Source organism: Octodon degus, unplaced genomic scaffold (genome assembly GCF_000260255.1).
Source record: "Octodon degus isolate 3935 unplaced genomic scaffold, OctDeg1.0 scaffold00076, whole genome shotgun sequence".
Lineage (NCBI taxonomy): Eukaryota > Metazoa > Chordata > Mammalia > Rodentia > Octodontidae > Octodon > Octodon degus.
The window spans coordinates 3,944,894-3,951,378 of record NW_004524652.1 but is presented as its reverse complement, the minus strand read 5'-3'; the positions used below and the strand labels follow the sequence as shown (position 1 = coordinate 3,951,378).

At 47.2% G+C, this 6,485-nt stretch overlaps 1 pseudogene; it reads right to left on the bottom strand.

Annotated features, from left to right (window-relative positions):
- Window positions 1–2,339: 2,339 nt before the first annotated feature.
- On the bottom strand, window positions 2,340–3,030 carry LOC101588900 (annotated as a pseudogene).
- Window positions 3,031–6,485: the final 3,455 nt, after the last annotated feature.

Sequence of the window (6,485 nt, the reverse complement as noted above, 5' to 3'; positions counted from 1 at the left end):
CTGGGTGTGTACGCCTCACCAGACGGCTTTCACATTTCTGAAAAGGCTCGTGGCCAAAACAAATACGCTTGTAGATGGATTCTGCTCATAGACCTCACTGTGAACTATGACAACCAAGTTTGTCGATGGATGTCCATATTCTATGGGCTTATGGTGAGGGTGGGGAAGTCGTGAATTCTGTGTGTGTGTGTGTGTGAGTGTGTGTGTGTGTGTGTGTGTGTGTGCATGCGCGCGCACAATGCGCACATGCACAGGAAGGCAGCTGGCGAAAGGGTCTTGGTGCTGATGCTGCTGCCAAAGTCTGAGGGCATCATCTGGGAGCGGAGCACCGAGGACCCAGCACCACCCTCTCAGCACCCCGGAGAAGTGCCCACCATCACTGCCATATAACCCACTTCAAGATAATTATAGAAAATAAAAGACTCTGGGGAACTGCTGGCAGAAGGGTTGGCGAAGCGCATTCAGGGGGGATGCATGCCAGGGAAGGACAGCAAAAGCACCAGCATCTTCAGAGTGCAAAGACGTGTGGCTTTGCATCCGACACTCTTCCCTTCTCTAGAAGGTAGAATATTTAGTGCAGTCGAACAAATTCTCTGTTTTTGATTTAATGAGGTCTATCAGTGCCACATTTGACAGGTTATTTTCTGAGACTTTCAACTAAGAAAATACCTAGAGATAAAAGGTATTTTTCTTCAAAGAAATGCCATTTTGTTTTAGTATCTCCTATATTTTATGGAATAAATTCCTCTATCAGACCTCACCAAAAGCAATGTTAGAGAATTCACCTCTTTGTTTTCAAAAGTCCTTATAAAGCCTCTTTTTTTAAATTGATATTTGTCGGGGAAGATAAATACATTTATGCAGATATTTTTATTCAGTATTCTACTAATTAAGGCAGATTGAGGAAATATAAGTCATTGAAGACGAGAGCACAGCACAGAAGAACATTAGAGAATAAGGAATTTTAAAATACAAAATATTAAGTTTGTCTCAGCTTAGTAACTTAGGAGCACTCCAGCCTGGGTGCGTCCTTGTCTGGTGACCTTCTCAGGTCTGATTTCTGGGTTCCCTAGAATGACGATAGCTTACAGTGCTGGGGCAGAAGGTGTGTGTGTGTGTGTGTGTGTGTCTGTGTGTGTGTGTCTGTGTGTGTGTGTGTGCCTGCGCGCATGTACACGCAGGGAGACACCTGCAGTTTGCATGCTGCAGATATGTTTAGTGGAGTCTCAGAGAACAAAGGTGGTGAGCACAGTATCGAGTGTCTAAAGCTCCCTGGGTGCCTGTCATCCCTGAGTTAAGCTTTTTATTATGGAAAATTACAAACTCCTAAAATAGTAGGGCAAGGATAATGCATCCCTCTCTTCCTCAACATGTGCTTCCAACAGTGATTAAATGACCAGATCCCAAACATTTCAGCGGGCCCCTAAATTGGTACCTACCTGATTTGGAAGCAGAGGGAGGGACCATAGAAGTCACAGGTTTTGGCAGCCCTGTGGGTCTGGTTCCTCTCCAGGACAGGGAAGACATTGGAATTTAGGGATCTTTCTGAAGGGCCAGTACAAATCAAGATGAAAGAAGTGGGTTTTGACATCCACTCACATTCCAGTGAGGTGGAAATAAGAGTCTATTCCCAAGTACCAACCCATGGGGCATACCAATGGGTCAGGAGACGGAACACAGTTGGCCTCTGATCATTTACAGAAGACTTGGGGGCTTCTCAGTCTGGAATACGTGTGGAGAGCCGGGGTCAAGTGCCACCTGCGTACTGAGCCCCTTTCCCCACATGGAGGTCTCCGCTTCGCAAGCCCTGTGATTGGCACGTGTGCTTGAAGGGTCGTGTGGGGGACATGTGCTCTGGAACCTTGAACTCTGAATTATCAGTAGCACAGGGGGAGAAGAGCTGTCAGCAGGGGCAGGCAAGGAAATGAAAATTAATGCGGATGAAAATTCACAACGTCGCTATGAATCCATCAAGTCTTGGCCAACAGACAAATAATCAGAGCCAAGTCCAAAATTCACTCTATTTTCATCTTCTGTTGTGCAGTTCTTCTCAAGGATTTTTACAGTGTTACATGTGTGTCAGAATTAGTCTTCAGAATATTTAGTATTTTATTGCAAGCACATTTTTTCCAACATTAAAAATAAAACGTGACTCAGAACATTCAGAGAAGGGAAGCTGTCAAACCCATTCCCATGCCCCTCGCACACAATGCATCATCCACGGACAAGAGTTTGCAGCTTAAAATGAGGGACCCCTGTGTACTACTTGGACAATGGGAAAGAAAAGCCAGACAACAAATCCAGTCAACACTGTGTGGAACTAAGCACATAAAACTGTGCTACTTAATATATTTCTCCATGAACTTTTTGTGAAATTCAGATCGCAGTGTATCACTGACAGATCTCTTGTCTTTCTTCTGATCATCTACGCCTTCTGCACAGTTCTTAAACACAACATCATCGTCCCACCTTCTCGTAACTCTGAAGTTGGCCTGAGGCTGAGATGGGCCAGTGAGATTAAGGAGAAGGTTTCCACTAGGAATGTCTTCCAGACGAATCCTTTCTTCTTCAGCCTTTTGTTCCTGTTCCTTCCTGGCCCGCTCTTCAGCTCTTTCTTCTTTAATTCTTTCCAATTCTGCAAGAAGAGCTGCAGTATCACCACCATCACTTTCCTCTTCAAAGTCTTCATCTTCCTCATCTGTCAAAGGATCATCTGCATCAAGGTTGGCGGCAGGAATCTGGTCTAAGCGAAGCTTCTTGGACACCGAGGAGGAGGTTGTGTGTTCTCGGGTTGGACGATCTCTATTTTTTTTCTCTTGCAGCAGCTCTCTCTCTCTTTTCCAATTCTTTCCTAAAGTCATGATTATGAACCTTTTCAGGGTCATCCTAAATAGTTTGTCTATATTTTATCTTTGTATGTGATGGAAGGTCCCTACTTGAATATTGTTTTGATAGCTGTCTCAAATCACCTTCTCCTTTTCCTCTTCCATCTCTTGCAGGTGCAAAGGTTGGCCTAGCTGCAGTTGTCATTTTTTATGTCATGAGAGAAGGACACACCACAATCTTGCCGCCGCTTGCTTGGGCTCAAAGGCCGACTGGCAGCATGGCCGACCATAGCGTCGGCCTACATTTATTTCTGATAGAGAAATGCAGGTAAATTTGGTTATACAGTAGCATCAAAGATTTGGTTTGAAATCACGCAGGATACTGGTTTCAGTTCCCCATGGGAGATGGAGGCATGCTTGGGTAGCTACTTAGAAGCCAAACAGCTGTGGGTGGATTGATGAGAAAACTCAGGGAAGAGGCTGTGGGAGCAGCAGGAAGTGCTCCGGTGGGCCTGAAGTAGAGAAGGCCATGTATTTGTGCCACTTCATCTCAGGAGCGAGCTGGACAATGAGACTCCAGGAGGGGTGGCATCGCAGGAGTGCTGCACCCTTGCGTGGATTAGTCCCTAGTTGCACGTCTGAATGTGCTGTCAGGAGGTGGAGTCTGGCGCAGTGGTCCCTTGGGCTGTCCCTTCTGATGTTACATCTCTCCCCACCCTCCTCTCGGGAGCCACGCCCTCTTTCTGGATGCTTTTGCCCACCATGGACTGCACCCTCCGAAGCCATTAGCAAAATGAAACCTATCCTCCCATCTGTGGTGGGCATGAGGTGTACTATTCTGGCAGTGGGACAGCTGACTGACAGGGCAGTAGGAACTCATCCTGTCACCCACCCACTCTTCTTCAGCCGCTTTATTGTACACCAGAGTCTGCAAGCATACCCGGCCCAGCTTGCCCAGCCTCCCTGGGACGTGTTCATTAGGACTTTCCCTCCAGTTCTCACCCTCTCCATTATAACTGCTTTCCCCAATGGCCCTGCAATAAAACACTTGTACACTATAGGCGAGCAAGCACTCCAGTGCACTATTAGCCACCCGCTCACCCTTCTCCACATCGGCACCGCACATCTCAAGTGTCTTTCTCCTTAATCAGCTGCAACTCTCTTTAACTCACTGCTCCTTATTTTTGCCCCAGTTATCTCACTGCAATTGTTGCTCAAGGTCAGCAACTCCCCCGTGGGGGTCTAAGCCAAGACATATTCTCAATTTGATTCCATTTGATGTCATGGAAGAATGTGTCAGCCTAAGACATGAGTGTCTTCTTTCTCTAAACACTTCCCAGTTTTATTTCCACAGTTCTCTTGAACTTCCTCCCACAGCTTTCCGACCCATCACCCTTTCTTTGCTGGCTCCTTTTCCTCTGCCACTCTGCCCAGTGCTGGGCTCCTGGCTGGAGCACAGCTGGCAGTTATTTGTTCCTATTCAATTACAGTAGTGTGAGCACATTAATGTGTATACGCCTAACTTGGAGGCATATGGAAGTGCATACTTTTCATGCCTATCGCGGGGGTTGATACTGTCAACTTGAGATGTTGGAAGCTTGGATGGATCCACTTGGCAATTCCAAGTCCGGGGGTAAGGGAGCCTGCGCTAGAGTGACTCAGCACAAGAAAGGTATATAAAGAGGTTGGGAAAGGCTTCTGCACCCCCCACATCCTTGGAGGACTTCTGGACTTCTGATATTCACTGTACAACTTTGCAGCCATACACTTTGAAGGAGCTTGACCTCCATAGCTGCTCTACTTTGGAGGATCTCTGTTTGTTTTTTTTGTTGTTTGTTTGTTTTGGTTTTTTTTTTTTTTTTTTTCTTTTTTTGTACAGGGTCTCACTACACAGCTGGAGCTCCTAGTGATCCTCCTGTTTTCAGCTTCCCTAGTACTGGGATTACAGGTGTGCACCACTATGCCTAGACCCTATTGCCAGATCAATGCACCCAGGGGGTGGGCCGGCAGGGCATGTGGTGCCAGGGATTGAACCTGGCCCCTGTGCTTGCCTAAGCAAACACTTAGTCTGCTGAGCTATCTCACCAGCTCTAGGATCTCCGATCTTCGCCATGGAGCTCCAGTCCTCGCAGTCAGCATGGAAGGAAGGGAGAGAGACTTGATAGATGCCACAATGGCTGCTCCTCCCTCTGCTCTCCGCTGTTCTCAGCTGCCATGAGCTGCTGCCTTCTGCCTGGGAGCCAGTTGAGTAGGGACTGAAGCCTCCAGTAACTGTGAGCTGAATAAGTCTTTCCTTCCTTAATTTAGGGCATTGGGTATTTTGTCCCAGTAATGAATAAAATATAACTGAGACACCTATATAACATCCAGTGCATTAGAATCTTTAAGTACAAGGGGAAGTGCATTTCTCCCTGAAGGGTTGTTGGCATCTTCCAGCCCTGCCTTCTGCTCTGCTTGACTTAATGGTTCTCACTTCTGCATCTCTGCTTTGCATCTCTCTTCGTGGCTTCAGCCACCTGTGGCTGCACGCCTGTTGGAGAGTGACTCGGATGTCTTTAGGTTGCTCCTGTCCACAAATGAGGATGGTGCTCACCCTCTTCCCCAAACTGGCTTCCCAGAGTGGGCTCTGCGTCCTAAGTCACATTGAGCTGCACATAGTCTGCTCCCAGCACAGTGGAGAAACCCTCCTCCTTCTTTCTCTTTGTCTACTTCCCTTCCCCACCAGATATCAAGTCATATAAGTCATCTACCCATTGTCTCTTGATTAGATTATTGCTGTAGATTGGGAGCAAAGACCCAGCCTTTTATTATGCCTCTTTTGTGTGATGATCGGGACTGAGCCCTGAGGCTTCATGTTGTTGCCTCTCCAATGCTTTTGCACTTTGTTTTGAGAAGAGGTTTTCTAACTCACTGAGTTACCTGGGATGAGCTCCGACTTTCATCCTCCTGCCTCAGCCTCCCAGAATGTAGAATTACCAATGTGTGCAATCACCTCGGCCAGACTTTTATCATGCCTTGCTTGGGCAGTTCAGATGGTCAGGTCTCCGCAGATCTGATTCCTTCTCATGTACTGTATTCAGAAGGAGTCTTCTTAAAAATGTGTTTGATACAGGATCTCACTGCGCCGATCAGACTTGCAGTGATCCTCCTGTTTTCAGCCTCCCCAGAGCTGGGATCACAGGCGTGCACCAGGTGCCAGCTCAGTGCTCCCGGGGGTGGGGGGTGCAGCACAGCATGCAGCACCCGGGATCAAACCCTGGTCCCTGCACTTGCCTAAGCACGTGCTTAGTCTGCCGAGCTATCTTGCCAGCCTGATTTTCATTTCTTTTTTTTCAGGAGTTTTCTCTCCTGTTTAATTTTCTTCATTGTTTGTAGTGCATGTGTGCAGTACATGGCGATTATTTTCATCATGGGGAGCTGGTGCTGATACAGAGCACATTTAATTCCTTTTTCATTTTCTCCCCTCCCTTCCTCTCCCCTCTCTCCATGTCTAGTTCTCCTTCCCTTTGTGGAAAAGATCCGTCTCCCTATACGCTGTTATCTTCCTGTGATTTTGCTATCTGTTCTTTGCTTTCCTCATATGAGGCAAACCCCGCGCTGTCTCCGCTTGTGTGTCTGCTACTTCATTGCCGCCGAGGTCTCGAGGCACACCCACTTCCT